The sequence below is a fragment of the Brienomyrus brachyistius genome, unplaced genomic scaffold (genome assembly GCF_023856365.1).
Source record: "Brienomyrus brachyistius isolate T26 unplaced genomic scaffold, BBRACH_0.4 scaffold73, whole genome shotgun sequence".
In the NCBI taxonomy this organism is placed as follows: domain Eukaryota; kingdom Metazoa; phylum Chordata; class Actinopteri; order Osteoglossiformes; family Mormyridae; genus Brienomyrus; species Brienomyrus brachyistius.
In genome coordinates, this window is record NW_026042348.1 from 1 (window position 1) to 25696 (window position 25696).

Sequence of the window (25696 nt, forward strand, 5' to 3'; positions counted from 1 at the left end):
CACGCACGATCCCAGAGGACCAGAAACGCGCCACTGGGCAGATAGGAGCCGGCCGCTAAGCCGGGCACAGTCTTACTTTGATACAGCGGCGGTGCAGCTCTGCTTGCACAGAGCCTCCAAAAATTACAGCGAACTCATCGCTATCCCTCTCCACGGAAATCTTAGTAAAAGGCGAAAGATTTATACGGGATGAAGAGAGACCCGAGTCGATGCATAGCCGTCGCTCAGCAGGTGGCCGCTAGCCGGGCCTCCGTGACGCCCCCCGCTCGGGGTTGAATTCTCGGGGGCGTCGCAGCCACCGGCCTCGGGGCCCCGACTCCTCCCTGTCCTCCTGGCATCTGAAAGATCAGCAATCATGTAAACAGACATGAGACGACTCCTCCCTGTCCTCCTGGCATCTGAAAGATCAGCAATCATGTAAACAGACATGAGAGAAAATTCAAAAGGCAAAGACGACGGCCTGCCTTACCTCAGCACAGCTGCCCACCCCTCAGAGAGCGTACCATGACCGTGCTTTTTATAATTAAATTAAAAAAAAAAAAAAAAAAAAAAAAAAGAAAAACGGAGGGAAGCGGGACCGGCGCACGGACAGGGTCCGTCCCTCACGACACCGGCTAATCGCCTGGCAAGCGGCGGCAGGCTCTCGGTCTGATAAGCGGAACACCGATCAGCTCTGTCTTTCAACAGCAGGGGGCAGTAGAGGTGCACCGTTCCCAAACACTGCAATACCGGGTCGATGCGTGGAGCGGACGGGGCAAGCCCCACTTCCGGCTCCCTGTTCCAAAAATCCGTTTAATATGTGGTCCCCTCCATGGGGGACGTATCAGATATTAAACTGATAAGAACAGATACTACACTTGATCTTAGCCAAAAGGCCGAGAAGCGATGCCCGCAGACTGCGCCCCGCCGGGCTCCGGCATGTGGGACGCCGACGGAGCCGGCGCGGCTGGGTCCTCGCCAGCCTCTCTGGGAGGCGGCGCCCGGCGAGACCACGCACGATCCCAGAGGACCAGAAACGCGCCACTGGGCAGATAGAGCCGGCCGCTAAGCCGGGCACAGTCTTACTTTGATACAGCGGCGGTGCAGCTCTGCTTGCACAGAGCCTCCAAAAATACAGCGAACTCATCGCTATCCCTCTCCACGGAAATCTTTAGTAAAAGGCGAAAGATTTATACGGGATGAAGAGAGACCCGAGTCGATGCATAGCCGTCGCTCAGCAGGTGGCCGCTAGCCGGGCCTCCGTGACGCCCCCGCTCGGGGTTGAATTCTCGGGGGCGTCGCAGCCACCGGCCTCGGGGCCCCGACTCCTCCCTGTCCTCCTGGCATCTGAAAGATCAGCAATCATGTAAACAGACATGAGAGAAATTCAAAAGGCAAAGACGACGGCCTGCCTTACCTCAGCACAGCTGCCCACCCCTCAGAGAGCGTACCATGACCGTGCTTTTTATAATTAAATTAAAAAAAAAAAAAAAAAAAAAAAAAAGAAAAACGGAGGGAAGCGGGACCGGCGCACGGACAGGGTCCGTCCCTCACGACACCGGCTAATCGCCTGGCAAGCGGCGCAGGCTCTCGGTCTGATAAGCGGAACACCGATCAGCTCTGTCTTTCAACAGCAGGGGGCAGTAGAGGTGCACCGTTCCCAGAAACACTGCAATACCGGGTCGATGCGTGGAGCGGACGGGGCAAGCCCCACTTCCGGCTCCCTGTTCCAAAAATCCGTTTAATATGTGGTCCCCTCCATGGGGGACGTATCAGATATTAAACTGATAAGAACAGATACTACACTTGATCTTAGCCAAAAGGCCGAGAAGCGATGCCCGCAGACTGCGCCCCGCCGGGCTCCGGCATGTGGGACGCCGACGGAGCCGGCGCGGCTGGGTCCTCGCCAGCCTCTCTGGGAGGCGGCGCCCGGCGAGACCACGCACGATCCCAGAGGACCAGAAACGCGCCACTGGGCAGATAGAGCCGGCCGCTAAGCCGGGCACAGTCCTTACTTTGATACAGCGGCGGTGCAGCTCTGCTTGCACAGAGCCTCCAAAAATACAGCGAACTCATCGCTATCCCTCTCCACGGAAATCTTTAGTAAAAGGCGAAAGATTTATACGGGATGAAGAGAGACCCGAGTCGATGCATAGCCGTCGCTCAGCAGGTGGCCGCTAGCCGGGCCTCCGTGACGCCCCCGCTCGGGGTTGAATTCTCGGGGGCGTCGCAGCCACCGGCCTCGGGGCCCCGACTCCTCCCTGTCCTCCTGGCATCTGAAAGATCAGCAATCATGTAAACAGACATGAGAGAAAATTCAAAAGGCAAAGACGACGGCCTGCCTTACCTCAGCACAGCTGCCCACCCCTCAGAGAGCGTACCATGACCGTGCTTTTTATAATTAAATTAAAAAAAAAAAAAAAAAAAAAAAAAAAGAAAAACGGAGGGAAGCGGGACCGGCGCACGGACAGGGTCCGTCCCTCACGACACCGGCTAATCGCCTGGCAAGCGGCGCAGGCTCTCGGTCTGATAAGCGGAACACCGATCAGCTCTGTCTTTCAACAGCAGGGGGCAGTAGAGGTGCACCGTTCCCAGAAACACTGCAATACCGGGTCGATGCGTGGAGCGGACGGGGCAAGCCCCACTTCCGGCTCCCTGTTCCAAAAATCCGTTTAATATGTGGTCCCCTCCATGGGGGACGTATCAGATATTAAACTGATAAGAACAGATACTACACTTGATCTTAGCCAAAAGGCCGAGAAGCGATGCCCGCAGACTGCGCCCCGCCGGGCTCCGGCATGTGGGACGCCGACGGAGCCGGCGCGGCTGGGTCCTCGCCAGCCTCTCTGGGAGGCGGCGCCCGGCGAGACCACGCACGATCCCAGAGGACCAGAAACGCGCCACTGGGCAGATAGAGCCGGCCGCTAAGCCGGGCACAGTCTTACTTTGATACAGCGGCGGTGCAGCTCTGCTTGCACAGAGCCTCCAAAAATACAGCGAACTCATCGCTATCCCTCTCCACGGAAATCTTTAGTAAAAGGCGAAAGATTTATACGGGATGAAGAGAGACCCGAGTCGATGCATAGCCGTCGCTCAGCAGGTGGCCGCTAGCCGGGCCTCCGTGACGCCCCCGCTCGGGGTTGAATTCTCGGGGGCGTCGCAGCCACCGGCCTCGGGGCCCCGACTCCTCCCTGTCCTCCTGGCATCTGAAAGATCAGCAATCATGTAAACAGACATGAGAGAAAATTCAAAAGGCAAAGACGACGGCCTGCCTTACCTCAGCACAGCTGCCCACCCCTCAGAGAGCGTACCATGACCGTGCTTTTTATAATTAAATTAAAAAAAAAAAAAAAAAAGAAAAACGGAGGGAAGCGGGACCGGCGCACGGACAGGGTCCGTCCCTCACGACACCGGCTAATCGCCTGGCAAGCGGCGCAGGCTCTCGGTCTGATAAGCGGAACACCGATCAGCTCTGTCTTTCAACAGCAGGGGGCAGTAGAGGTGCACCGTTCCCAGAAACACTGCAATACCGGGTCGATGCGTGGAGCGGACGGGGCAAGCCCCACTTCCGGCTCCCTGTTCCAAAAATCCGTTTAATATGTGGTCCCCTCCATGGGGGACGTATCAGATATTAAACTGATAAGAACAGATACTACACTTGATCTTAGCCAAAAGGCCGAGAAGCGATGCCCGCAGACTGCGCCCCGCCGGGCTCCGGCATGTGGGACGCCGACGGAGCCGGCGCGGCTGGGTCCTCGCCAGCCTCTCTGGGAGGCGGCGCCCGGCGAGACCACGCACGATCCCAGAGGACCAGAAACGCGCCACTGGGCAGATAGAGCCGGCCGCTAAGCCGGGCACAGTCTTACTTTGATACAGCGGCGGTGCAGCTCTGCTTGCACAGAGCCTCCAAAAATACAGCGAACTCATCGCTATCCCTCTCCACGGAAATCTTTAGTAAAAGGCGAAAGATTTATACGGGATGAAGAGAGACCCGAGTCGATGCATAGCCGTCGCTCAGCAGGTGGCCGCTAGCCGGGCCTCCGTGACGCCCCCGCTCGGGGTTGAATTCTCGGGGGCGTCGCAGCCACCGGCCTCGGGGCCCCGACTCCTCCCTGTCCTCCTGGCATCTGAAAGATCAGCAATCATGTAAACAGACATGAGAGAAAATTCAAAAGGCAAAGACGACGGCCTGCCTTACCTCAGCACAGCTGCCCACCCCTCAGAGAGCGTACCATGACCGTGCTTTTTATAATTAAATTAAAAAAAAAAAAAAAAAAAAAAAAAAAGAAAAACGGAGGGAAGCGGGACCGGCGCACGGACAGGGTCCGTCCCTCACGACACCGGCTAATCGCCTGGCAAGCGGCGCAGGCTCTCGGTCTGATAAGCGGAACACCGATCAGCTCTGTCTTTCAACAGCAGGGGGCAGTAGAGGTGCACCGTTCCCAGAAACACTGCAATACCGGGTCGATGCGTGGAGCGGACGGGGCAAGCCCCACTTCCGGCTCCCTGTTCCAAAAATCCGTTTAATATGTGGTCCCCTCCATGGGGGACGTATCAGATATTAAACTGATAAGAACAGATACTACACTTGATCTTAGCCAAAAGGCCGAGAAGCGATGCCCGCAGACTGCGCCCCGCCGGGCTCCGGCATGTGGGACGCCGACGGAGCCGGCGCGGCTGGGTCCTCGCCAGCCTCTCTGGGAGGCGGCGCCCGGCGAGACCACGCACGATCCCAGAGGACCAGAAACGCGCCACTGGGCAGATAGAGCCGGCCGCTAAGCCGGGCACAGTCTTACTTTGATACAGCGGCGGTGCAGCTCTGCTTGCACAGAGCCTCCAAAAATACAGCGAACTCATCGCTATCCCTCTCCACGGAAATCTTTAGTAAAAGGCGAAAGATTTATACGGGATGAAGAGAGACCCGAGTCGATGCATAGCCGTCGCTCAGCAGGTGGCCGCTAGCCGGGCCTCCGTGACGCCCCCGCTCGGGGTTGAATTCTCGGGGGCGTCGCAGCCACCGGCCTCGGGGCCCCGACTCCTCCCTGTCCTCCTGGCATCTGAAAGATCAGCAATCATGTAAACAGACATGAGAGAAAATTCAAAAGGCAAAGACGACGGCCTGCCTTACCTCAGCACAGCTGCCCACCCCTCAGAGAGCGTACCATGACCGTGCTTTTTATAATTAAATTAAAAAAAAAAAAAAAAAAAAAAAAAAAGAAAAACGGAGGGAAGCGGGACCGGCGCACGGACAGGGTCCGTCCCTCACGACACCGGCTAATCGCCTGGCAAGCGGCGCAGGCTCTCGGTCTGATAAGCGGAACACCGATCAGCTCTGTCTTTCAACAGCAGGGGGCAGTAGAGGTGCACCGTTCCCAGAAACACTGCAATACCGGGTCGATGCGTGGAGCGGACGGGGCAAGCCCCACTTCCGGCTCCCTGTTCCAAAAATCCGTTTAATATGTGGTCCCCTCCATGGGGGACGTATCAGATATTAAACTGATAAGAACAGATACTACACTTGATCTTAGCCAAAAGGCCGAGAAGCGATGCCCGCAGACTGCGCCCCGCCGGGCTCCGGCATGTGGGACGCCGACGGAGCCGGCGCGGCTGGGTCCTCGCCAGCCTCTCTGGGAGGCGGCGCCCGGCGAGACCACGCACGATCCCAGAGGACCAGAAACGCGCCACTGGGCAGATAGAGCCGGCCGCTAAGCCGGGCACAGTCTTACTTTGATACAGCGGCGGTGCAGCTCTGCTTGCACAGAGCCTCCAAAAATACAGCGAACTCATCGCTATCCCTCTCCACGGAAATCTTTAGTAAAAGGCGAAAGATTTATACGGGATGAAGAGAGACCCGAGTCGATGCATAGCCGTCGCTCAGCAGGTGGCCGCTAGCCGGGCCTCCGTGACGCCCCCGCTCGGGGTTGAATTCTCGGGGGCGTCGCAGCCACCGGCCTCGGGGCCCCGACTCCTCCCTGTCCTCCTGGCATCTGAAAGATCAGCAATCATGTAAACAGACATGAGAGAAAATTCAAAAGGCAAAGACGACGGCCTGCCTTACCTCAGCACAGCTGCCCACCCCTCAGAGAGCGTACCATGACCGTGCTTTTTATAATTAAATTAAAAAAAAAAAAAAAAAAAAAAAAAAAGAAAAACGGAGGGAAGCGGGACCGGCGCACGGACAGGGTCCGTCCCTCACGACACCGGCTAATCGCCTGGCAAGCGGCGCAGGCTCTCGGTCTGATAAGCGGAACACCGATCAGCTCTGTCTTTCAACAGCAGGGGGCAGTAGAGGTGCACCGTTCCCAGAAACACTGCAATACCGGGTCGATGCGTGGAGCGGACGGGGCAAGCCCCACTTCCGGCTCCCTGTTCCAAAAATCCGTTTAATATGTGGTCCCCTCCATGGGGGACGTATCAGATATTAAACTGATAAGAACAGATACTACACTTGATCTTAGCCAAAAGGCCGAGAAGCGATGCCCGCAGACTGCGCCCCGCCGGGCTCCGGCATGTGGGACGCCGACGGAGCCGGCGCGGCTGGGTCCTCGCCAGCCTCTCTGGGAGGCGGCGCCCGGCGAGACCACGCACGATCCCAGAGGACCAGAAACGCGCCACTGGGCAGATAGAGCCGGCCGCTAAGCCGGGCACAGTCTTACTTTGATACAGCGGCGGTGCAGCTCTGCTTGCACAGAGCCTCCAAAAATACAGCGAACTCATCGCTATCCCTCTCCACGGAAATCTTTAGTAAAAGGCGAAAGATTTATACGGGATGAAGAGAGACCCGAGTCGATGCATAGCCGTCGCTCAGCAGGTGGCCGCTAGCCGGGCCTCCGTGACGCCCCCGCTCGGGGTTGAATTCTCGGGGGCGTCGCAGCCACCGGCCTCGGGGCCCCGACTCCTCCCTGTCCTCCTGGCATCTGAAAGATCAGCAATCATGTAAACAGACATGAGAGAAAATTCAAAAGGCAAAGACGACGGCCTGCCTTACCTCAGCACAGCTGCCCACCCCTCAGAGAGCGTACCATGACCGTGCTTTTTATAATTAAATTAAAAAAAAAAAAAAAAAAAAAAAAAAGAAAAACGGAGGGAAGCGGGACCGGCGCACGGACAGGGTCCGTCCCTCACGACACCGGCTAATCGCCTGGCAAGCGGCGCAGGCTCTCGGTCTGATAAGCGGAACACCGATCAGCTCTGTCTTTCAACAGCAGGGGGCAGTAGAGGTGCACCGTTCCCAGAAACACTGCAATACCGGGTCGATGCGTGGAGCGGACGGGGCAAGCCCCACTTCCGGCTCCCTGTTCCAAAAATCCGTTTAATATGTGGTCCCCTCCATGGGGGACGTATCAGATATTAAACTGATAAGAACAGATACTACACTTGATCTTAGCCAAAAGGCCGAGAAGCGATGCCCGCAGACTGCGCCCCGCCGGGCTCCGGCATGTGGGACGCCGACGGAGCCGGCGCGGCTGGGTCCTCGCCAGCCTCTCTGGGAGGCGGCGCCCGGCGAGACCACGCACGATCCCAGAGGACCAGAAACGCGCCACTGGGCAGATAGAGCCGGCCGCTAAGCCGGGCACAGTCTTACTTTGATACAGCGGCGGTGCAGCTCTGCTTGCACAGAGCCTCCAAAAATACAGCGAACTCATCGCTATCCCTCTCCACGGAAATCTTTAGTAAAAGGCGAAAGATTTATACGGGATGAAGAGAGACCCGAGTCGATGCATAGCCGTCGCTCAGCAGGTGGCCGCTAGCCGGGCCTCCGTGACGCCCCCGCTCGGGGTTGAATTCTCGGGGGCGTCGCAGCCACCGGCCTCGGGGCCCCGACTCCTCCCTGTCCTCCTGGCATCTGAAAGATCAGCAATCATGTAAACAGACATGAGAGAAAATTCAAAAGGCAAAGACGACGGCCTGCCTTACCTCAGCACAGCTGCCCACCCCTCAGAGAGCGTACCATGACCGTGCTTTTTATAATTAAATTAAAAAAAAAAAAAAAAAAAAAAAAAAAGAAAAACGGAGGGAAGCGGGACCGGCGCACGGACAGGGTCCGTCCCTCACGACACCGGCTAATCGCCTGGCAAGCGGCGCAGGCTCTCGGTCTGATAAGCGGAACACCGATCAGCTCTGTCTTTCAACAGCAGGGGGCAGTAGAGGTGCACCGTTCCCAGAAACACTGCAATACCGGGTCGATGCGTGGAGCGGACGGGGCAAGCCCCACTTCCGGCTCCCTGTTCCAAAAATCCGTTTAATATGTGGTCCCCTCCATGGGGGACGTATCAGATATTAAACTGATAAGAACAGATACTACACTTGATCTTAGCCAAAAGGCCGAGAAGCGATGCCCGCAGACTGCGCCCCGCCGGGCTCCGGCATGTGGGACGCCGACGGAGCCGGCGCGGCTGGGTCCTCGCCAGCCTCTCTGGGAGGCGGCGCCCGGCGAGACCACGCACGATCCCAGAGGACCAGAAACGCGCCACTGGGCAGATAGAGCCGGCCGCTAAGCCGGGCACAGTCTTACTTTGATACAGCGGCGGTGCAGCTCTGCTTGCACAGAGCCTCCAAAAATACAGCGAACTCATCGCTATCCCTCTCCACGGAAATCTTTAGTAAAAGGCGAAAGATTTATACGGGATGAAGAGAGACCCGAGTCGATGCATAGCCGTCGCTCAGCAGGTGGCCGCTAGCCGGGCCTCCGTGACGCCCCCGCTCGGGGTTGAATTCTCGGGGGCGTCGCAGCCACCGGCCTCGGGGCCCCGACTCCTCCCTGTCCTCCTGGCATCTGAAAGATCAGCAATCATGTAAACAGACATGAGAGAAAATTCAAAAGGCAAAGACGACGGCCTGCCTTACCTCAGCACAGCTGCCCACCCCTCAGAGAGCGTACCATGACCGTGCTTTTTATAATTAAATTAAAAAAAAAAAAAAAAAAAAAAAAAAAGAAAAACGGAGGGAAGCGGGACCGGCGCACGGACAGGGTCCGTCCCTCACGACACCGGCTAATCGCCTGGCAAGCGGCGCAGGCTCTCGGTCTGATAAGCGGAACACCGATCAGCTCTGTCTTTCAACAGCAGGGGGCAGTAGAGGTGCACCGTTCCCAGAAACACTGCAATACCGGGTCGATGCGTGGAGCGGACGGGGCAAGCCCCACTTCCGGCTCCCTGTTCCAAAAATCCGTTTAATATGTGGTCCCCTCCATGGGGGACGTATCAGATATTAAACTGATAAGAACAGATACTACACTTGATCTTAGCCAAAAGGCCGAGAAGCGATGCCCGCAGACTGCGCCCCGCCGGGCTCCGGCATGTGGGACGCCGACGGAGCCGGCGCGGCTGGGTCCTCGCCAGCCTCTCTGGGAGGCGGCGCCCGGCGAGACCACGCACGATCCCAGAGGACCAGAAACGCGCCACTGGGCAGATAGAGCCGGCCGCTAAGCCGGGCACAGTCTTACTTTGATACAGCGGCGGTGCAGCTCTGCTTGCACAGAGCCTCCAAAAATACAGCGAACTCATCGCTATCCCTCTCCACGGAAATCTTTAGTAAAAGGCGAAAGATTTATACGGGATGAAGAGAGACCCGAGTCGATGCATAGCCGTCGCTCAGCAGGTGGCCGCTAGCCGGGCCTCCGTGACGCCCCCGCTCGGGGTTGAATTCTCGGGGGCGTCGCAGCCACCGGCCTCGGGGCCCCGACTCCTCCCTGTCCTCCTGGCATCTGAAAGATCAGCAATCATGTAAACAGACATGAGAGAAAATTCAAAAGGCAAAGACGACGGCCTGCCTTACCTCAGCACAGCTGCCCACCCCTCAGAGAGCGTACCATGACCGTGCTTTTTATAATTAAATTAAAAAAAAAAAAAAAAAAGAAAAACGGAGGGAAGCGGGACCGGCGCACGGACAGGGTCCGTCCCTCACGACACCGGCTAATCGCCTGGCAAGCGGCGCAGGCTCTCGGTCTGATAAGCGGAACACCGATCAGCTCTGTCTTTCAACAGCAGGGGGCAGTAGAGGTGCACCGTTCCCAGAAACACTGCAATACCGGGTCGATGCGTGGAGCGGACGGGGCAAGCCCCACTTCCGGCTCCCTGTTCCAAAAATCCGTTTAATATGTGGTCCCCTCCATGGGGGACGTATCAGATATTAAACTGATAAGAACAGATACTACACTTGATCTTAGCCAAAAGGCCGAGAAGCGATGCCCGCAGACTGCGCCCCGCCGGGCTCCGGCATGTGGGACGCCGACGGAGCCGGCGCGGCTGGGTCCTCGCCAGCCTCTCTGGGAGGCGGCGCCCGGCGAGACCACGCACGATCCCAGAGGACCAGAAACGCGCCACTGGGCAGATAGAGCCGGCCGCTAAGCCGGGCACAGTCTTACTTTGATACAGCGGCGGTGCAGCTCTGCTTGCACAGAGCCTCCAAAAATACAGCGAACTCATCGCTATCCCTCTCCACGGAAATCTTTAGTAAAAGGCGAAAGATTTATACGGGATGAAGAGAGACCCGAGTCGATGCATAGCCGTCGCTCAGCAGGTGGCCGCTAGCCGGGCCTCCGTGACGCCCCCGCTCGGGGTTGAATTCTCGGGGGCGTCGCAGCCACCGGCCTCGGGGCCCCGACTCCTCCCTGTCCTCCTGGCATCTGAAAGATCAGCAATCATGTAAACAGACATGAGAGAAAATTCAAAAGGCAAAGACGACGGCCTGCCTTACCTCAGCACAGCTGCCCACCCCTCAGAGAGCGTACCATGACCGTGCTTTTTATAATTAAATTAAAAAAAAAAAAAAAAAAAAAAAAAAAAGAAAAACGGAGGGAAGCGGGACCGGCGCACGGACAGGGTCCGTCCCTCACGACACCGGCTAATCGCCTGGCAAGCGGCGCAGGCTCTCGGTCTGATAAGCGGAACACCGATCAGCTCTGTCTTTCAACAGCAGGGGGCAGTAGAGGTGCACCGTTCCCAGAAACACTGCAATACCGGGTCGATGCGTGGAGCGGACGGGGCAAGCCCCACTTCCGGCTCCCTGTTCCAAAAATCCGTTTAATATGTGGTCCCCTCCATGGGGGACGTATCAGATATTAAACTGATAAGAACAGATACTACACTTGATCTTAGCCAAAAGGCCGAGAAGCGATGCCCGCAGACTGCGCCCCGCCGGGCTCCGGCATGTGGGACGCCGACGGAGCCGGCGCGGCTGGGTCCTCGCCAGCCTCTCTGGGAGGCGGCGCCCGGCGAGACCACGCACGATCCCAGAGGACCAGAAACGCGCCACTGGGCAGATAGAGCCGGCCGCTAAGCCGGGCACAGTCTTACTTTGATACAGCGGCGGTGCAGCTCTGCTTGCACAGAGCCTCCAAAAATACAGCGAACTCATCGCTATCCCTCTCCACGGAAATCTTTAGTAAAAGGCGAAAGATTTATACGGGATGAAGAGAGACCCGAGTCGATGCATAGCCGTCGCTCAGCAGGTGGCCGCTAGCCGGGCCTCCGTGACGCCCCCGCTCGGGGTTGAATTCTCGGGGGCGTCGCAGCCACCGGCCTCGGGGCCCCGACTCCTCCCTGTCCTCCTGGCATCTGAAAGATCAGCAATCATGTAAACAGACATGAGAGAAAATTCAAAAGGCAAAGACGACGGCCTGCCTTACCTCAGCACAGCTGCCCACCCCTCAGAGAGCGTACCATGACCGTGCTTTTTATAATTAAATTAAAAAAAAAAAAAAAAAAAAAAAAAAGAAAAACGGAGGGAAGCGGGACCGGCGCACGGACAGGGTCCGTCCCTCACGACACCGGCTAATCGCCTGGCAAGCGGCGCAGGCTCTCGGTCTGATAAGCGGAACACCGATCAGCTCTGTCTTTCAACAGCAGGGGGCAGTAGAGGTGCACCGTTCCCAGAAACACTGCAATACCGGGTCGATGCGTGGAGCGGACGGGGCAAGCCCCACTTCCGGCTCCCTGTTCCAAAAATCCGTTTAATATGTGGTCCCCTCCATGGGGGACGTATCAGATATTAAACTGATAAGAACAGATACTACACTTGATCTTAGCCAAAAGGCCGAGAAGCGATGCCCGCAGACTGCGCCCCGCCGGGCTCCGGCATGTGGGACGCCGACGGAGCCGGCGCGGCTGGGTCCTCGCCAGCCTCTCTGGGAGGCGGCGCCCGGCGAGACCACGCACGATCCCAGAGGACCAGAAACGCGCCACTGGGCAGATAGAGCCGGCCGCTAAGCCGGGCACAGTCTTACTTTGATACAGCGGCGGTGCAGCTCTGCTTGCACAGAGCCTCCAAAAATACAGCGAACTCATCGCTATCCCTCTCCACGGAAATCTTTAGTAAAAGGCGAAAGATTTATACGGGATGAAGAGAGACCCGAGTCGATGCATAGCCGTCGCTCAGCAGGTGGCCGCTAGCCGGGCCTCCGTGACGCCCCCGCTCGGGGTTGAATTCTCGGGGGCGTCGCAGCCACCGGCCTCGGGGCCCCGACTCCTCCCTGTCCTCCTGGCATCTGAAAGATCAGCAATCATGTAAACAGACATGAGAGAAAATTCAAAAGGCAAAGACGACGGCCTGCCTTACCTCAGCACAGCTGCCCACCCCTCAGAGAGCGTACCATGACCGTGCTTTTTATAATTAAATTAAAAAAAAAAAAAAAAAAAAAAAAAAGAAAAACGGAGGGAAGCGGGACCGGCGCACGGACAGGGTCCGTCCCTCACGACACCGGCTAATCGCCTGGCAAGCGGCGCAGGCTCTCGGTCTGATAAGCGGAACACCGATCAGCTCTGTCTTTCAACAGCAGGAGGCAGTAGAGGTGCACCGTTCCCAGAAACACTGCAATACCGGGTCGATGCGTGGAGCGGACGGGGCAAGCCCCACTTCCGGCTCCCTGTTCCAAAAATCCGTTTAATATGTGGTCCCCTCCATGGGGGACGTATCAGATATTAAACTGATAAGAACAGATACTACACTTGATCTTAGCCAAAAGGCCGAGAAGCGATGCCCGCAGACTGCGCCCCGCCGGGCTCCGGCATGTGGGACGCCGACGGAGCCGGCGCGGCTGGGTCCTCGCCAGCCTCTCTGGGAGGCGGCGCCCGGCGAGACCACGCACGATCCCAGAGGACCAGAAACGCGCCACTGGGCAGATAGAGCCGGCCGCTAAGCCGGGCACAGTCTTACTTTGATACAGCGGCGGTGCAGCTCTGCTTGCACAGAGCCTCCAAAAATACAGCGAACTCATCGCTATCCCTCTCCACGGAAATCTTTAGTAAAAGGCGAAAGATTTATACGGGATGAAGAGAGACCCGAGTCGATGCATAGCCGTCGCTCAGCAGGTGGCCGCTAGCCGGGCCTCCGTGACGCCCCCGCTCGGGGTTGAATTCTCGGGGGCGTCGCAGCCACCGGCCTCGGGGCCCCGACTCCTCCCTGTCCTCCTGGCATCTGAAAGATCAGCAATCATGTAAACAGACATGAGAGAAAATTCAAAAGGCAAAGACGACGGCCTGCCTTACCTCAGCACAGCTGCCCACCCCTCAGAGAGCGTACCATGACCGTGCTTTTTATAATTAAATTAAAAAAAAAAAAAAAAAAAAAAAAAAAGAAAAACGGAGGGAAGCGGGACCGGCGCACGGACAGGGTCCGTCCCTCACGACACCGGCTAATCGCCTGGCAAGCGGCGCAGGCTCTCGGTCTGATAAGCGGAACACCGATCAGCTCTGTCTTTCAACAGCAGGGGGCAGTAGAGGTGCACCGTTCCCAGAAACACTGCAATACCGGGTCGATGCGTGGAGCGGACGGGGCAAGCCCCACTTCCGGCTCCCTGTTCCAAAAATCCGTTTAATATGTGGTCCCCTCCATGGCGGACGTATCAGATATTAAACTGATAAGAACAGATACTACACTTGATCTTAGCCAAAAGGCCGAGAAGCGATGCCCGCAGACTGCGCCCCGCCGGGCTCCGGCATGTGGGACGCCGACGGAGCCGGCGCGGCTGGGTCCTCGCCAGCCTCTCTGGGAGGCGGCGCCCGGCGAGACCACGCACGATCCCAGAGGACCAGAAACGCGCCACTGGGCAGATAGAGCCGGCCGCTAAGCCGGGCACAGTCTTACTTTGATACAGCGGCGGTGCAGCTCTGCTTGCACAGAGCCTCCAAAAATACAGCGAACTCATCGCTATCCCTCTCCACGGAAATCTTTAGTAAAAGGCGAAAGATTTATACGGGATGAAGAGAGACCCGAGTCGATGCATAGCCGTCGCTCAGCAGGTGGCCGCTAGCCGGGCCTCCGTGACGCCCCCGCTCGGGGTTGAATTCTCGGGGGCGTCGCAGCCACCGGCCTCGGGGCCCCGACTCCTCCCTGTCCTCCTGGCATCTGAAAGATCAGCAATCATGTAAACAGACATGAGAGAAAATTCAAAAGGCAAAGACGACGGCCTGCCTTACCTCAGCACAGCTGCCCACCCCTCAGAGAGCGTACCATGACCGTGCTTTTTATAATTAAATTAAAAAAAAAAAAAAAAAAAAAAAAAAGAAAAACGGAGGGAAGCGGGACCGGCGCACGGACAGGGTCCGTCCCTCACGACACCGGCTAATCGCCTGGCAAGCGGCGCAGGCTCTCGGTCTGATAAGCGGAACACCGATCAGCTCTGTCTTTCAACAGCAGGGGGCAGTAGAGGTGCACCGTTCCCAGAAACACTGCAATACCGGGTCGATGCGTGGAGCGGACGGGGCAAGCCCCACTTCCGGCTCCCTGTTCCAAAAATCCGTTTAATATGTGGTCCCCTCCATGGGGGACGTATCAGATATTAAACTGATAAGAACAGATACTACACTTGATCTTAGCCAAAAGGCCGAGAAGCGATGCCCGCAGACTGCGCCCCGCCGGGCTCCGGCATGTGGGACGCCGACGGAGCCGGCGCGGCTGGGTCCTCGCCAGCCTCTCTGGGAGGCGGCGCCCGGCGAGACCACGCACGATCCCAGAGGACCAGAAACGCGCCACTGGGCAGATAGAGCCGGCCGCTAAGCCGGGCACAGTCTTACTTTGATACAGCGGCGGTGCAGCTCTGCTTGCACAGAGCCTCCAAAAATACAGCGAACTCATCGCTATCCCTCTCCACGGAAATCTTTAGTAAAAGGCGAAAGATTTATACGGGATGAAGAGAGACCCGAGTCGATGCATAGCCGTCGCTCAGCAGGTGGCCGCTAGCCGGGCCTCCGTGACGCCCCCGCTCGGGGTTGAATTCTCGGGGGCGTCGCAGCCACCGGCCTCGGGGCCCCGACTCCTCCCTGTCCTCCTGGCATCTGAAAGATCAGCAATCATGTAAACAGACATGAGAGAAAATTCAAAAGGCAAAGACGACGGCCTGCCTTACCTCAGCACAGCTGCCCACCCCTCAGAGAGCGTACCATGACCGTGCTTTTTATAATTAAATTAAAAAAAAAAAAAAAAAAAAAAAAAGAAAAACGGAGGGAAGCGGGACCGGCGCACGGACAGGGTCCGTCCCTCACGACACCGGCTAATCGCCTGGCAAGCGGCGCAGGCTCTCGGTCTGATAAGCGGAACACCGATCAGCTCTGTCTTTCAACAGCAGGAGGCAGTAGAGGTGCACCGTTCCCAGAAACACTGCAATACCGGGTCGATGCGTGGAGCGGACGGGGCAAGCCCCACTTCCGGCTCCCTGTTCCAAAAATCCGTTTAATATGTGGTCCCCTCCATGGGGGACGTATCAGATATTAAACTGATAAGAACAGATACTACACTTGATCTTAGCCAAAAGGCCGAGAAGCGATGCCCGCAGACTGCGCCCCGCCGGGCTCCGGCATGTGGGACGCCGACGGAGCCGGCGCGGCTGGGTCCTCGCCAGCCTCTCTGGGAGGCGGCGCCCGGCGAGACCACGCACGATCCCAGAGGACCAGAAACGCGCCACTGGGCAGATAGAGCCGGCCGCTAAGCCGGGCACAGTCTTACTTTGATACAGCGGCGGTGCAGCTCTGCTTGCACAGAGCCTCCAAAAATACAGCGAACTCATCGCTATCCCTCTCCACGGAAATCTTTAGTAAAAGGCGAAAGATTTATACGGGATGAAGAGAGACCCGAGTCGATGCATAGCCGTCGCTCAGCAGGTGGCCGCTAGCCGGGCCTCCGTGACGCCCCCGCTCGGGGTTGAATTCTCGGGGGCGTCGCAGCCACCGGCCTCGGGGCCCCGACTCCTCCCTGTCCTCCTGGCATCTGAAAGATCAGCAATCATGTAAACAGACATGAGAGAAAATTCAAAAGGCAAAGACGACGGCCTGCCTTACCTCAGCACAGCTGCCCACCCCTCAGAGAGCGTACCATGACCGTGCTTTTTATAATTAAATTAAAAAAAAAAAAAAAAAAAAAAAAAAAGAAAAACGGAGGGAAGCGGGACCGGCGCACGGACAGGGTCCGTCCCTCACGACACCGGCTAATCGCCTGGCAAGCGGCGCAGGCTCTCGGTCTGATAAGCGGAACACCGATCAGCTCTGTCTTTCAACAGCAGGGGGCAGTAGAGGTGCACCGTTCCCAGAAACACTGCAATACCGGGTCGATGCGTGGAGCGGACGGGGCAAGCCCCACTTCCGGCTCCCTGTTCCAAAAATCCGTTTAATATGTGGTCCCCTCCATGGCGGACGTATCAGATATTAAACTGATAAGAACAGATACTACACTTGATCTTAGCCAAAAGGCCGAGAAGCGATGCCCGCAGACTGCGCCCCGCCGGGCTCCGGCATGTGGGACGCCGACGGAGCCGGCGCGGCTGGGTCCTCGCCAGCCTCTCTGGGAGGCGGCGCCCGGCGAGACCACGCACGATCCCAGAGGACCAGAAACGCGCCACTGGGCAGATAGAGCCGGCCGCTAAGCCGGGCACAGTCTTACTTTGATACAGCGGCGGTGCAGCTCTGCTTGCACAGAGCCTCCAAAAATACAGCGAACTCATCGCTATCCCTCTCCACGGAAATCTTTAGTAAAAGGCGAAAGATTTATACGGGATGAAGAGAGACCCGAGTCGATGCATAGCCGTCGCTCAGCAGGTGGCCGCTAGCCGGGCCTCCGTGACGCCCCCGCTCGGGGTTGAATTCTCGGGGGCGTCGCAGCCACCGGCCTCGGGGCCCCGACTCCTCCCTGTCCTCCTGGCATCTGAAAGATCAGCAATCATGTAAACAGACATGAGAGAAAATTCAAAAGGCAAAGACGACGGCCTGCCTTACCTCAGCACAGCTGCCCACCCCTCAGAGAGCGTACCATGACCGTGCTTTTTATAATTAAATTAAAAAAAAAAAAAAAAAAAAAAAAAAGAAAAACGGAGGGAAGCGGGACCGGCGCACGGACAGGGTCCGTCCCTCACGACACCGGCTAATCGCCTGGCAAGCGGCGCAGGCTCTCGGTCTGATAAGCGGAACACCGATCAGCTCTGTCTTTCAACAGCAGGGGGCAGTAGAGGTGCACCGTTCCCAGAAACACTGCAATACCGGGTCGATGCGTGGAGCGGACGGGGCAAGCCCCACTTCCGGCTCCCTGTTCCAAAAATCCGTTTAATATGTGGTCCCCTCCATGGGGGACGTATCAGATATTAAACTGATAAGAACAGATACTACACTTGATCTTAGCCAAAAGGCCGAGAAGCGATGCCCGCAGACTGCGCCCCGCCGGGCTCCGGCATGTGGGACGCCGACGGAGCCGGCGCGGCTGGGTCCTCGCCAGCCTCTCTGGGAGGCGGCGCCCGGCGAGACCACGCACGATCCCAGAGGACCAGAAACGCGCCACTGGGCAGATAGAGCCGGCCGCTAAGCCGGGCACAGTCTTACTTTGATACAGCGGCGGTGCAGCTCTGCTTGCACAGAGCCTCCAAAAATACAGCGAACTCATCGCTATCCCTCTCCACGGAAATCTTTAGTAAAAGGCGAAAGATTTATACGGGATGAAGAGAGACCCGAGTCGATGCATAGCCGTCGCTCAGCAGGTGGCCGCTAGCCGGGCCTCCGTGACGCCCCCGCTCGGGGTTGAATTCTCGGGGGCGTCGCAGCCACCGGCCTCGGGGCCCCGACTCCTCCCTGTCCTCCTGGCATCTGAAAGATCAGCAATCATGTAAACAGACATGAGAGAAAATTCAAAAGGCAAAGACGACGGCCTGCCTTACCTCAGCACAGCTGCCCACCCCTCAGAGAGCGTACCATGACCGTGCTTTTTATAATTAAATTAAAAAAAAAAAAAAAAAAAAAAAAAAGAAAAACGGAGGGAAGCGGGACCGGCGCACGGACAGGGTCCGTCCCTCACGACACCGGCTAATCGCCTGGCAAGCGGCGCAGGCTCTCGGTCTGATAAGCGGAACACCGATCAGCTCTGTCTTTCAACAGCAGGAGGCAGTAGAGGTGCACCGTTCCCAGAAACACTGCAATACCGGGTCGATGCGTGGAGCGGACGGGGCAAGCCCCACTTCCGGCTCCCTGTTCCAAAAATCCGTTTAATATGTGGTCCCCTCCATGGGGGACGTATCAGATATTAAACTGATAAGAACAGATACTACACTTGATCTTAGCCAAAAGGCCGAGAAGCGATGCCCGCAGACTGCGCCCCGCCGGGCTCCGGCATGTGGGACGCCGACGGAGCCGGCGCGGCTGGGTCCTCGCCAGCCTCTCTGGGAGGCGGCGCCCGGCGAGACCACGCACGATCCCAGAGGACCAGAAACGCGCCACTGGGCAGATAGAGCCGGCCGCTAAGCCGGGCACAGTCTTACTTTGATACAGCGGCGGTGCAGCTCTGCTTGCACAGAGCCTCCAAAAATACAGCGAACTCATCGCTATCCCTCTCCACGGAAATCTTTAGTAAAAGGCGAAAGATTTATACGGGATGAAGAGAGACCCGAGTCGATGCATAGCCGTCGCTCAGCAGGTGGCCGCTAGCCGGGCCTCCGTGACGCCCCCGCTCGGGGTTGAATTCTCGGGGGCGTCGCAGCCACCGGCCTCGGGGCCCCGACTCCTCCCTGTCCTCCTGGCATCTGAAAGATCAGCAATCATGTAAACAGACATGAGAGAAAATTCAAAAGGCAAAGACGACGGCCTGCCTTACCTCAGCACAGCTGCCCACCCCTCAGAGAGCGTACCATGACCGTGCTTTTTATAATTAAATTAAAAAAAAAAAAAAAAAAAAAAAAAAAAGAAAAACGGAGGGAAGCGGGACCGGCGCACGGACAGGGTCCGTCCCTCACGACACCGGCTAATCGCCTGGCAAGCGGCGCAGGCTCTCGGTCTGATAAGCGGAACACCGATCAGCTCTGTCTTTCAACAGCAGGGGGCAGTAGAGGTGCACCGTTCCCAGAAACACTGCAATACCGGGTCGATGCGTGGAGCGGACGGGGCAAGCCCCACTTCCGGCTCCCTGTTCCAAAAATCCGTTTAATATGTGGTCCCCTCCATGGCGGACGTATCAGATATTAAACTGATAAGAACAGATACTACACTTGATCTTAGCCAAAAGGCCGAGAAGCGATGCCCGCAGACTGCGCCCCGCCGGGCTCCGGCATGTGGGACGCCGACGGAGCCGGCGCGGCTGGGTCCTCGCCAGCCTCTCTGGGAGGCGGCGCCCGGCGAGACCACGCACGATCCCAGAGGACCAGAAACGCGCCACTGGGCAGATAGAGCCGGCCGCTAAGCCGGGCACAGTCTTACTTTGATACAGCGGCGGTGCAGCTCTGCTTGCACAGAGCCTCCAAAAATACAGCGAACTCATCGCTATCCCTCTCCACGGAAATCTTTAGTAAAAGGCGAAAGATTTATACGGGATGAAGAGAGACCCGAGTCGATGCATAGCCGTCGCTCAGCAGGTGGCCGCTAGCCGGGCCTCCGTGACGCCCCCGCTCGGGGTTGAATTCTCGGGGGCGTCGCAGCCACCGGCCTCGGGGCCCCGACTCCTCCCTGTCCTCCTGGCATCTGAAAGATCAGCAATCATGTAAACAGACATGAGAGAAAATTCAAAAGGCAAAGACGACGGCCTGCCTTACCTCAGCACAGCTGCCCACCCCTCAGAGAGCGTACCATGACCGTGCTTTTTATAATTAAATTAAAAAAAAAAAAAAAAAAAAAAAAAAGAAAAACGGAGGGAAGCGGGACCGGCGCACGGACAGGGTCCGTCCCTCACGACACCGGCTAATCGCCTGGCAAGCGGCGCAGGCTCTCGGTCTGATAAGCGGAACACCGATCAGCTCTGTCTTTCAACAGCAGGGGGCAGTAGAGGTGCACCGTTCCCAGAAACACTGCAATACCGGGTCGATGCGTGGAGCGGACGGGGCAAGCCCCACTTCCGGCTCCCTGTTCCAAAAATCCGTTTAATATGTGGTCCCCTCCATGGGGGACGTATCAGATATTAAACTGATAAGAACAGATACTACACTTGATCTTAGCCAAAAGGCCGAGAAGCGATGCCCGCAGACTGCGCCCCGCCGGGCTCCGGCATGTGGGACGCCGACGGAGCCGGCGCGGCTGGGTCCTCGCCAGCCTCTCTGGGAGGCGGCGCCCGGCGAGACCACGCACGATCCCAGAGGACCAGAAACGCGCCACTGGGCAGATAGAGCCGGCCGCTAAGCCGGGCACAGTCTTACTTTGATACAGCGGCGGTGCAGCTCTGCTTGCACAGAGCCTCCAAAAATACAGCGAACTCATCGCTATCCCTCTCCACGGAAATCTTTAGTAAAAGGCGAAAGATTTATACGGGATGAAGAGAGACCCGAGTCGATGCATAGCCGTCGCTCAGCAGGTGGCCGCTAGCCGGGCCTCCGTGACGCCCCCGCTCGGGGTTGAATTCTCGGGGGCGTCGCAGCCACCGGCCTCGGGGCCCCGACTCCTCCCTGTCCTCCTGGCATCTGAAAGATCAGCAATCATGTAAACAGACATGAGAGAAAATTCAAAAGGCAAAGACGACGGCCTGCCTTACCTCAGCACAGCTGCCCACCCCTCAGAGAGCGTACCATGACCGTGCTTTTTATAATTAAATTAAAAAAAAAAAAAAAAAAAAAAAAAAGAAAAACGGAGGGAAGCGGGACCGGCGCACGGACAGGGTCCGTCCCTCACGACACCGGCTAATCGCCTGGCAAGCGGCGCAGGCTCTCGGTCTGATAAGCGGAACACCGATCAGCTCTGTCTTTCAACAGCAGGAGGCAGTAGAGGTGCACCGTTCCCAGAAACACTGCAATACCGGGTCGATGCGTGGAGCGGACGGGGCAAGCCCCACTTCCGGCTCCCTGTTCCAAAAATCCGTTTAATATGTGGTCCCCTCCATGGGGGACGTATCAGATATTAAACTGATAAGAACAGATACTACACTTGATCTTAGCCAAAAGGCCGAGAAGCGATGCCCGCAGACTGCGCCCCGCCGGGCTCCGGCATGTGGGACGCCGACGGAGCCGGCGCGGCTGGGTCCTCGCCAGCCTCTCTGGGAGGCGGCGCCCGGCGAGACCACGCACGATCCCAGAGGACCAGAAACGCGCCACTGGGCAGATAGAGCCGGCCGCTAAGCCGGGCACAGTCTTACTTTGATACAGCGGCGGTGCAGCTCTGCTTGCACAGAGCCTCCAAAAATACAGCGAACTCATCGCTATCCCTCTCCACGGAAATCTTTAGTAAAAGGCGAAAGATTTATACGGGATGAAGAGAGACCCGAGTCGATGCATAGCCGTCGCTCAGCAGGTGGCCGCTAGCCGGGCCTCCGTGACGCCCCCGCTCGGGGTTGAATTCTCGGGGGCGTCGCAGCCACCGGCCTCGGGGCCCCGACTCCTCCCTGTCCTCCTGGCATCTGAAAGATCAGCAATCATGTAAACAGACATGAGAGAAAATTCAAAAGGCAAAGACGACGGCCTGCCTTACCTCAGCACAGCTGCCCACCCCTCAGAGAGCGTACCATGACCGTGCTTTTTATAATTAAATTAAAAAAAAAAAAAAAAAAAAAAAAAAAAGAAAAACGGAGGGAAGCGGGACCGGCGCACGGACAGGGTCCGTCCCTCACGACACCGGCTAATCGCCTGGCAAGCGGCGCAGGCTCTCGGTCTGATAAGCGGAACACCGATCAGCTCTGTCTTTCAACAGCAGGGGGCAGTAGAGGTGCACCGTTCCCAGAAACACTGCAATACCGGGTCGATGCGTGGAGCGGACGGGGCAAGCCCCACTTCCGGCTCCCTGTTCCAAAAATCCGTTTAATATGTGGTCCCCTCCATGGGGGACGTATCAGATATTAAACTGATAAGAACAGATACTACACTTGATCTTAGCCAAAAGGCCGAGAAGCGATGCCCGCAGACTGCGCCCCGCCGGGCTCCGGCATGTGGGACGCCGACGGAGCCGGCGCGGCTGGGTCCTCGCCAGCCTCTCTGGGAGGCGGCGCCCGGCGAGACCACGCACGATCCCAGAGGACCAGAAACGCGCCACTGGGCAGATAGAGCCGGCCGCTAAGCCGGGCACAGTCTTACTTTGATACAGCGGCGGTGCAGCTCTGCTTGCACAGAGCCTCCAAAAATACAGCGAACTCATCGCTATCCCTCTCCACGGAAATCTTTAGTAAAAGGCGAAAGATTTATACGGGATGAAGAGAGACCCGAGTCGATGCATAGCCGTCGCTCAGCAGGTGGCCGCTAGCCGGGCCTCCGTGACGCCCCCGCTCGGGGTTGAATTCTCGGGGGCGTCGCAGCCACCGGCCTCGGGGCCCCGACTCCTCCCTGTCCTCCTGGCATCTGAAAGATCAGCAATCATGTAAACAGACATGAGAGAAAATTCAAAAGGCAAAGACGACGGCCTGCCTTACCTCAGCACAGCTGCCCACCCCTCAGAGAGCGTACCATGACCGTGCTTTTTATAATTAAATTAAAAAAAAAAAAAAAAAAAAAAAAAAAGAAAAACGGAGGGAAGCGGGACCGGCGCACGGACAGGGTCCGTCCCTCACGACACCGGCTAATCGCCTGGCAAGCGGCGCAGGCTCTCGGTCTGATAAGCGGAACACCGATCAGCTCTGTCTTTCAACAGCAGGGGGCAGTAGAGGTGCACCGTTCCCAGAAACACTGCAATACCGGGTCGATGCGTGGAGCGGACGGGGCAAGCCCCACTTCCGGCTCCCTGTTCCAAAAATCCGTTTAATATGTGGTCCCCTCCATGGGGGACGTATCAGATATTAAACTGATAAGAACAGATACTACACTTGATCTTAGCCAAAAGGCCGAGAAGCGATGCCCGCAGACTGCGCCCCGCCGGGCTCCGGCATGTGGGACGCCGACGGAGCCGGCGCGGCTGGGTCCTCGCCAGCCTCTCTGGGAGGCGGCGCCCGGCGAGACCACGCACGATCCCAGAGGACCAGAAACGCGCCACTGGGCAGATAGAGCCGGCCGCTAAGCCGGGCACAGTCTTACTTTGATACAGCGGCGGTGCAGCTCTGCTTGCACAGAGCCTCCAAAAATACAGCGAACTCATCGCTATCCCTCTCCACGGAAATCTTTAGTAAAAGGCGAAAGATTTATACGGGATGAAGAGAGACCCGAGTCGATGCATAGCCGTCGCTCAGCAGGTGGCCGCTAGCCGGGCCTCCGTGACGCCCCCGCTCGGGGTTGAATTCTCGGGGGCGTCGCAGCCACCGGCCTCGGGGCCCCGACTCCTCCCTGTCCTCCTGGCATCTGAAAGATCAGCAATCATGTAAACAGACATGAGAGAAAATTCAAAAGGCAAAGACGACGGCCTGCCTTACCTCAGCACAGCTGCCCACCCCTCAGAGAGCGTACCATGACCGTGCTTTTTATAATTAAATTAAAAAAAAAAAAAAAAAAAAAAAAAAGAAAAACGGAGGGAAGCGGGACCGGCGCACGGACAGGGTCCGTCCCTCACGACACCGGCTAATCGCCTGGCAAGCGGCGCAGGCTCTCGGTCTGATAAGCGGAACACCGATCAGCTCTGTCTTTCAACAGCAGGAGGCAGTAGAGGTGCACCGTTCCCAGAAACACTGCAATACCGGGTCGATGCGTGGAGCGGACGGGGCAAGCCCCACTTCCGGCTCCCTGTTCCAAAAATCCGTTTAATATGTGGTCCCCTCCATGGGGGACGTATCAGATATTAAACTGATAAGAACAGATACTACACTTGATCTTAGCCAAAAGGCCGAGAAGCGATGCCCGCAGACTGCGCCCCGCCGGGCTCCGGCATGTGGGACGCCGACGGAGCCGGCGCGGCTGGGTCCTCGCCAGCCTCTCTGGGAGGCGGCGCCCGGCGAGACCACGCACAATCCCAGAGGACCAGAAACGCGCCACTGGGCAGATAGAGCCGGCCGCTAAGCCGGGCACAGTCTTACTTTGATACAGCGGCGGTGCAGCTCTGCTTGCACAGAGCCTCCAAAAATACAGCGAACTCATCGCTATCCCTCTCCACGGAAATCTTTAGTAAAAGGCGAAAGATTTATACGGGATGAAGAGAGACCCGAGTCGATGCATAGCCGTCGCTCAGCAGGTGGCCGCTAGCCGGGCCTCCGTGACGCCCCCGCTCGGGGTTGAATTCTCGGGGGCGTCGCAGCCACCGGCCTCGGGGCCCCGACTCCTCCCTGTCCTCCTGGCATCTGAAAGATCAGCAATCATGTAAACAGACATGAGAGAAAATTCAAAAGGCAAAGACGACGGCCTGCCTTACCTCAGCACAGCTGCCCACCCCTCAGAGAGCGTACCATGACCGTGCTTTTTATAATTAAATTAAAAAAAAAAAAAAAAAAAAAAAAAAAAGAAAAACGGAGGGAAGCGGGACCGGCGCACGGACAGGGTCCGTCCCTCACGACACCGGCTAATCGCCTGGCAAGCGGCGCAGGCTCTCGGTCTGATAAGCGGAACACCGATCAGCTCTGTCTTTCAACAGCAGGGGGCAGTAGAGGTGCACCGTTCCCAGAAACACTGCAATACCGGGTCGATGCGTGGAGCGGACGGGGCAAGCCCCACTTCCGGCTCCCTGTTCCAAAAATCCGTTTAATATGTGGTCCCCTCCATGGGGGACGTATCAGATATTAAACTGATAAGAACAGATACTACACTTGATCTTAGCCAAAAGGCCGAGAAGCGATGCCCGCAGACTGCGCCCCGCCGGGCTCCGGCATGTGGGACGCCGACGGAGCCGGCGCGGCTGGGTCCTCGCCAGCCTCTCTGGGAGGCGGCGCCCGGCGAGACCACGCACGATCCCAGAGGACCAGAAACGCGCCACTGGGCAGATAGAGCCGGCCGCTAAGCCGGGCACAGTCTTACTTTGATACAGCGGCGGTGCAGCTCTGCTTGCACAGAGCCTCCAAAAATACAGCGAACTCATCGCTATCCCTCTCCACGGAAATCTTTAGTAAAAGGCGAAAGATTTATACGGGATGAAGAGAGACCCGAGTCGATGCATAGCCGTCGCTCAGCAGGTGGCCGCTAGCCGGGCCTCCGTGACGCCCCCGCTCGGGGTTGAATTCTCGGGGGCGTCGCAGCCACCGGCCTCGGGGCCCCGACTCCTCCCTGTCCTCCTGGCATCTGAAAGATCAGCAATCATGTAAACAGACATGAGAGAAAATTCAAAAGGCAAAGACGACGGCCTGCCTTACCTCAGCACAGCTGCCCACCCCTCAGAGAGCGTACCATGACCGTGCTTTTTATAATTAAATTAAAAAAAAAAAAAAAAAAAAAAAAAAAGAAAAACGGAGGGAAGCGGGACCGGCGCACGGACAGGGTCCGTCCCTCACGACACCG

At 57.4% G+C, this 25696-nt stretch overlaps 55 non-coding genes across 55 annotated transcripts; all 55 read right to left on the minus strand.

Annotated features, from left to right (window-relative positions):
• Nucleotides 1–95: 95 nt before the first annotated feature.
• LOC125726577 (U5 spliceosomal RNA) lies at nt 96–209 on the minus strand. Its single transcript, XR_007388272.1, has one exon. It is a non-coding gene; the product is annotated as a U5 spliceosomal RNA (small nuclear RNA).
• Nucleotides 210–697: 488 nt separating this feature from the next.
• On the minus strand, nt 698–887 carry LOC125726616 (U2 spliceosomal RNA). Its single transcript, XR_007388308.1, has one exon. It is a non-coding gene; the product is annotated as a U2 spliceosomal RNA (small nuclear RNA).
• Nucleotides 888–1084: 197 nt separating this feature from the next.
• Nucleotides 1085–1198, minus strand: LOC125726625 (U5 spliceosomal RNA). The gene has a single exon (XR_007388316.1). It is a non-coding gene; the product is annotated as a U5 spliceosomal RNA (small nuclear RNA).
• Nucleotides 1199–1623: 425 nt separating this feature from the next.
• LOC125726585 (U2 spliceosomal RNA) lies at nt 1624–1815 on the minus strand. The gene has a single exon (XR_007388279.1). It is a non-coding gene; the product is annotated as a U2 spliceosomal RNA (small nuclear RNA).
• Nucleotides 1816–2013: 198 nt separating this feature from the next.
• On the minus strand, nt 2014–2127 carry LOC125726534 (U5 spliceosomal RNA). Its single transcript, XR_007388231.1, has one exon. It is a non-coding gene; the product is annotated as a U5 spliceosomal RNA (small nuclear RNA).
• A 427-nt stretch (nt 2128–2554) lies between these two features.
• Nucleotides 2555–2746, minus strand: LOC125726596 (U2 spliceosomal RNA). Its single transcript, XR_007388290.1, has one exon. It is a non-coding gene; the product is annotated as a U2 spliceosomal RNA (small nuclear RNA).
• Nucleotides 2747–2943: 197 nt separating this feature from the next.
• LOC125726535 (U5 spliceosomal RNA) lies at nt 2944–3057 on the minus strand. Its single transcript, XR_007388232.1, has one exon. It is a non-coding gene; the product is annotated as a U5 spliceosomal RNA (small nuclear RNA).
• A 418-nt stretch (nt 3058–3475) lies between these two features.
• On the minus strand, nt 3476–3667 carry LOC125726609 (U2 spliceosomal RNA). The gene has a single exon (XR_007388301.1). It is a non-coding gene; the product is annotated as a U2 spliceosomal RNA (small nuclear RNA).
• A 197-nt stretch (nt 3668–3864) lies between these two features.
• LOC125726536 (U5 spliceosomal RNA) lies at nt 3865–3978 on the minus strand. The gene has a single exon (XR_007388233.1). It is a non-coding gene; the product is annotated as a U5 spliceosomal RNA (small nuclear RNA).
• A 427-nt stretch (nt 3979–4405) lies between these two features.
• On the minus strand, nt 4406–4597 carry LOC125726620 (U2 spliceosomal RNA). Its single transcript, XR_007388311.1, has one exon. It is a non-coding gene; the product is annotated as a U2 spliceosomal RNA (small nuclear RNA).
• Nucleotides 4598–4794: 197 nt separating this feature from the next.
• LOC125726537 (U5 spliceosomal RNA) lies at nt 4795–4908 on the minus strand. The gene has a single exon (XR_007388234.1). It is a non-coding gene; the product is annotated as a U5 spliceosomal RNA (small nuclear RNA).
• Nucleotides 4909–5335: 427 nt separating this feature from the next.
• On the minus strand, nt 5336–5527 carry LOC125726539 (U2 spliceosomal RNA). The gene has a single exon (XR_007388236.1). It is a non-coding gene; the product is annotated as a U2 spliceosomal RNA (small nuclear RNA).
• Nucleotides 5528–5724: 197 nt separating this feature from the next.
• LOC125726538 (U5 spliceosomal RNA) lies at nt 5725–5838 on the minus strand. The gene has a single exon (XR_007388235.1). It is a non-coding gene; the product is annotated as a U5 spliceosomal RNA (small nuclear RNA).
• Nucleotides 5839–6265: 427 nt separating this feature from the next.
• LOC125726551 (U2 spliceosomal RNA) lies at nt 6266–6457 on the minus strand. Its single transcript, XR_007388247.1, has one exon. It is a non-coding gene; the product is annotated as a U2 spliceosomal RNA (small nuclear RNA).
• A 197-nt stretch (nt 6458–6654) lies between these two features.
• LOC125726540 (U5 spliceosomal RNA) lies at nt 6655–6768 on the minus strand. Its single transcript, XR_007388237.1, has one exon. It is a non-coding gene; the product is annotated as a U5 spliceosomal RNA (small nuclear RNA).
• A 426-nt stretch (nt 6769–7194) lies between these two features.
• On the minus strand, nt 7195–7386 carry LOC125726562 (U2 spliceosomal RNA). Its single transcript, XR_007388258.1, has one exon. It is a non-coding gene; the product is annotated as a U2 spliceosomal RNA (small nuclear RNA).
• Nucleotides 7387–7583: 197 nt separating this feature from the next.
• On the minus strand, nt 7584–7697 carry LOC125726541 (U5 spliceosomal RNA). The gene has a single exon (XR_007388238.1). It is a non-coding gene; the product is annotated as a U5 spliceosomal RNA (small nuclear RNA).
• A 427-nt stretch (nt 7698–8124) lies between these two features.
• On the minus strand, nt 8125–8316 carry LOC125726574 (U2 spliceosomal RNA). The gene has a single exon (XR_007388269.1). It is a non-coding gene; the product is annotated as a U2 spliceosomal RNA (small nuclear RNA).
• Nucleotides 8317–8513: 197 nt separating this feature from the next.
• LOC125726542 (U5 spliceosomal RNA) lies at nt 8514–8627 on the minus strand. Its single transcript, XR_007388239.1, has one exon. It is a non-coding gene; the product is annotated as a U5 spliceosomal RNA (small nuclear RNA).
• A 427-nt stretch (nt 8628–9054) lies between these two features.
• LOC125726578 (U2 spliceosomal RNA) lies at nt 9055–9246 on the minus strand. The gene has a single exon (XR_007388273.1). It is a non-coding gene; the product is annotated as a U2 spliceosomal RNA (small nuclear RNA).
• Nucleotides 9247–9443: 197 nt separating this feature from the next.
• Nucleotides 9444–9557, minus strand: LOC125726543 (U5 spliceosomal RNA). The gene has a single exon (XR_007388240.1). It is a non-coding gene; the product is annotated as a U5 spliceosomal RNA (small nuclear RNA).
• A 418-nt stretch (nt 9558–9975) lies between these two features.
• Nucleotides 9976–10167, minus strand: LOC125726579 (U2 spliceosomal RNA). Its single transcript, XR_007388274.1, has one exon. It is a non-coding gene; the product is annotated as a U2 spliceosomal RNA (small nuclear RNA).
• Nucleotides 10168–10364: 197 nt separating this feature from the next.
• LOC125726544 (U5 spliceosomal RNA) lies at nt 10365–10478 on the minus strand. The gene has a single exon (XR_007388241.1). It is a non-coding gene; the product is annotated as a U5 spliceosomal RNA (small nuclear RNA).
• A 428-nt stretch (nt 10479–10906) lies between these two features.
• Nucleotides 10907–11098, minus strand: LOC125726580 (U2 spliceosomal RNA). Its single transcript, XR_007388275.1, has one exon. It is a non-coding gene; the product is annotated as a U2 spliceosomal RNA (small nuclear RNA).
• A 197-nt stretch (nt 11099–11295) lies between these two features.
• On the minus strand, nt 11296–11409 carry LOC125726545 (U5 spliceosomal RNA). The gene has a single exon (XR_007388242.1). It is a non-coding gene; the product is annotated as a U5 spliceosomal RNA (small nuclear RNA).
• A 426-nt stretch (nt 11410–11835) lies between these two features.
• Nucleotides 11836–12027, minus strand: LOC125726582 (U2 spliceosomal RNA). The gene has a single exon (XR_007388276.1). It is a non-coding gene; the product is annotated as a U2 spliceosomal RNA (small nuclear RNA).
• Nucleotides 12028–12224: 197 nt separating this feature from the next.
• Nucleotides 12225–12338, minus strand: LOC125726546 (U5 spliceosomal RNA). Its single transcript, XR_007388243.1, has one exon. It is a non-coding gene; the product is annotated as a U5 spliceosomal RNA (small nuclear RNA).
• A 426-nt stretch (nt 12339–12764) lies between these two features.
• LOC125726583 (U2 spliceosomal RNA) lies at nt 12765–12956 on the minus strand. The gene has a single exon (XR_007388277.1). It is a non-coding gene; the product is annotated as a U2 spliceosomal RNA (small nuclear RNA).
• A 197-nt stretch (nt 12957–13153) lies between these two features.
• LOC125726547 (U5 spliceosomal RNA) lies at nt 13154–13267 on the minus strand. Its single transcript, XR_007388244.1, has one exon. It is a non-coding gene; the product is annotated as a U5 spliceosomal RNA (small nuclear RNA).
• Nucleotides 13268–13694: 427 nt separating this feature from the next.
• On the minus strand, nt 13695–13886 carry LOC125726613 (U2 spliceosomal RNA). The gene has a single exon (XR_007388305.1). It is a non-coding gene; the product is annotated as a U2 spliceosomal RNA (small nuclear RNA).
• A 197-nt stretch (nt 13887–14083) lies between these two features.
• LOC125726548 (U5 spliceosomal RNA) lies at nt 14084–14197 on the minus strand. Its single transcript, XR_007388245.1, has one exon. It is a non-coding gene; the product is annotated as a U5 spliceosomal RNA (small nuclear RNA).
• Nucleotides 14198–14623: 426 nt separating this feature from the next.
• LOC125726584 (U2 spliceosomal RNA) lies at nt 14624–14815 on the minus strand. The gene has a single exon (XR_007388278.1). It is a non-coding gene; the product is annotated as a U2 spliceosomal RNA (small nuclear RNA).
• Nucleotides 14816–15012: 197 nt separating this feature from the next.
• Nucleotides 15013–15126, minus strand: LOC125726550 (U5 spliceosomal RNA). The gene has a single exon (XR_007388246.1). It is a non-coding gene; the product is annotated as a U5 spliceosomal RNA (small nuclear RNA).
• A 425-nt stretch (nt 15127–15551) lies between these two features.
• Nucleotides 15552–15743, minus strand: LOC125726586 (U2 spliceosomal RNA). Its single transcript, XR_007388280.1, has one exon. It is a non-coding gene; the product is annotated as a U2 spliceosomal RNA (small nuclear RNA).
• Nucleotides 15744–15940: 197 nt separating this feature from the next.
• Nucleotides 15941–16054, minus strand: LOC125726552 (U5 spliceosomal RNA). The gene has a single exon (XR_007388248.1). It is a non-coding gene; the product is annotated as a U5 spliceosomal RNA (small nuclear RNA).
• Nucleotides 16055–16481: 427 nt separating this feature from the next.
• On the minus strand, nt 16482–16673 carry LOC125726614 (U2 spliceosomal RNA). Its single transcript, XR_007388306.1, has one exon. It is a non-coding gene; the product is annotated as a U2 spliceosomal RNA (small nuclear RNA).
• Nucleotides 16674–16870: 197 nt separating this feature from the next.
• LOC125726553 (U5 spliceosomal RNA) lies at nt 16871–16984 on the minus strand. The gene has a single exon (XR_007388249.1). It is a non-coding gene; the product is annotated as a U5 spliceosomal RNA (small nuclear RNA).
• A 426-nt stretch (nt 16985–17410) lies between these two features.
• LOC125726587 (U2 spliceosomal RNA) lies at nt 17411–17602 on the minus strand. Its single transcript, XR_007388281.1, has one exon. It is a non-coding gene; the product is annotated as a U2 spliceosomal RNA (small nuclear RNA).
• Nucleotides 17603–17799: 197 nt separating this feature from the next.
• LOC125726554 (U5 spliceosomal RNA) lies at nt 17800–17913 on the minus strand. The gene has a single exon (XR_007388250.1). It is a non-coding gene; the product is annotated as a U5 spliceosomal RNA (small nuclear RNA).
• A 426-nt stretch (nt 17914–18339) lies between these two features.
• On the minus strand, nt 18340–18531 carry LOC125726588 (U2 spliceosomal RNA). The gene has a single exon (XR_007388282.1). It is a non-coding gene; the product is annotated as a U2 spliceosomal RNA (small nuclear RNA).
• Nucleotides 18532–18728: 197 nt separating this feature from the next.
• On the minus strand, nt 18729–18842 carry LOC125726555 (U5 spliceosomal RNA). The gene has a single exon (XR_007388251.1). It is a non-coding gene; the product is annotated as a U5 spliceosomal RNA (small nuclear RNA).
• Nucleotides 18843–19270: 428 nt separating this feature from the next.
• On the minus strand, nt 19271–19462 carry LOC125726615 (U2 spliceosomal RNA). Its single transcript, XR_007388307.1, has one exon. It is a non-coding gene; the product is annotated as a U2 spliceosomal RNA (small nuclear RNA).
• Nucleotides 19463–19659: 197 nt separating this feature from the next.
• On the minus strand, nt 19660–19773 carry LOC125726556 (U5 spliceosomal RNA). The gene has a single exon (XR_007388252.1). It is a non-coding gene; the product is annotated as a U5 spliceosomal RNA (small nuclear RNA).
• Nucleotides 19774–20199: 426 nt separating this feature from the next.
• LOC125726589 (U2 spliceosomal RNA) lies at nt 20200–20391 on the minus strand. The gene has a single exon (XR_007388283.1). It is a non-coding gene; the product is annotated as a U2 spliceosomal RNA (small nuclear RNA).
• Nucleotides 20392–20588: 197 nt separating this feature from the next.
• On the minus strand, nt 20589–20702 carry LOC125726557 (U5 spliceosomal RNA). Its single transcript, XR_007388253.1, has one exon. It is a non-coding gene; the product is annotated as a U5 spliceosomal RNA (small nuclear RNA).
• Nucleotides 20703–21128: 426 nt separating this feature from the next.
• On the minus strand, nt 21129–21320 carry LOC125726590 (U2 spliceosomal RNA). Its single transcript, XR_007388284.1, has one exon. It is a non-coding gene; the product is annotated as a U2 spliceosomal RNA (small nuclear RNA).
• Nucleotides 21321–21517: 197 nt separating this feature from the next.
• LOC125726558 (U5 spliceosomal RNA) lies at nt 21518–21631 on the minus strand. The gene has a single exon (XR_007388254.1). It is a non-coding gene; the product is annotated as a U5 spliceosomal RNA (small nuclear RNA).
• Nucleotides 21632–22059: 428 nt separating this feature from the next.
• LOC125726591 (U2 spliceosomal RNA) lies at nt 22060–22251 on the minus strand. The gene has a single exon (XR_007388285.1). It is a non-coding gene; the product is annotated as a U2 spliceosomal RNA (small nuclear RNA).
• Nucleotides 22252–22448: 197 nt separating this feature from the next.
• Nucleotides 22449–22562, minus strand: LOC125726559 (U5 spliceosomal RNA). The gene has a single exon (XR_007388255.1). It is a non-coding gene; the product is annotated as a U5 spliceosomal RNA (small nuclear RNA).
• Nucleotides 22563–22989: 427 nt separating this feature from the next.
• Nucleotides 22990–23181, minus strand: LOC125726592 (U2 spliceosomal RNA). The gene has a single exon (XR_007388286.1). It is a non-coding gene; the product is annotated as a U2 spliceosomal RNA (small nuclear RNA).
• Nucleotides 23182–23378: 197 nt separating this feature from the next.
• On the minus strand, nt 23379–23492 carry LOC125726560 (U5 spliceosomal RNA). Its single transcript, XR_007388256.1, has one exon. It is a non-coding gene; the product is annotated as a U5 spliceosomal RNA (small nuclear RNA).
• A 426-nt stretch (nt 23493–23918) lies between these two features.
• On the minus strand, nt 23919–24110 carry LOC125726593 (U2 spliceosomal RNA). Its single transcript, XR_007388287.1, has one exon. It is a non-coding gene; the product is annotated as a U2 spliceosomal RNA (small nuclear RNA).
• A 197-nt stretch (nt 24111–24307) lies between these two features.
• On the minus strand, nt 24308–24421 carry LOC125726561 (U5 spliceosomal RNA). The gene has a single exon (XR_007388257.1). It is a non-coding gene; the product is annotated as a U5 spliceosomal RNA (small nuclear RNA).
• A 428-nt stretch (nt 24422–24849) lies between these two features.
• On the minus strand, nt 24850–25041 carry LOC125726594 (U2 spliceosomal RNA). The gene has a single exon (XR_007388288.1). It is a non-coding gene; the product is annotated as a U2 spliceosomal RNA (small nuclear RNA).
• Nucleotides 25042–25238: 197 nt separating this feature from the next.
• LOC125726563 (U5 spliceosomal RNA) lies at nt 25239–25352 on the minus strand. The gene has a single exon (XR_007388259.1). It is a non-coding gene; the product is annotated as a U5 spliceosomal RNA (small nuclear RNA).
• Nucleotides 25353–25696: the final 344 nt, after the last annotated feature.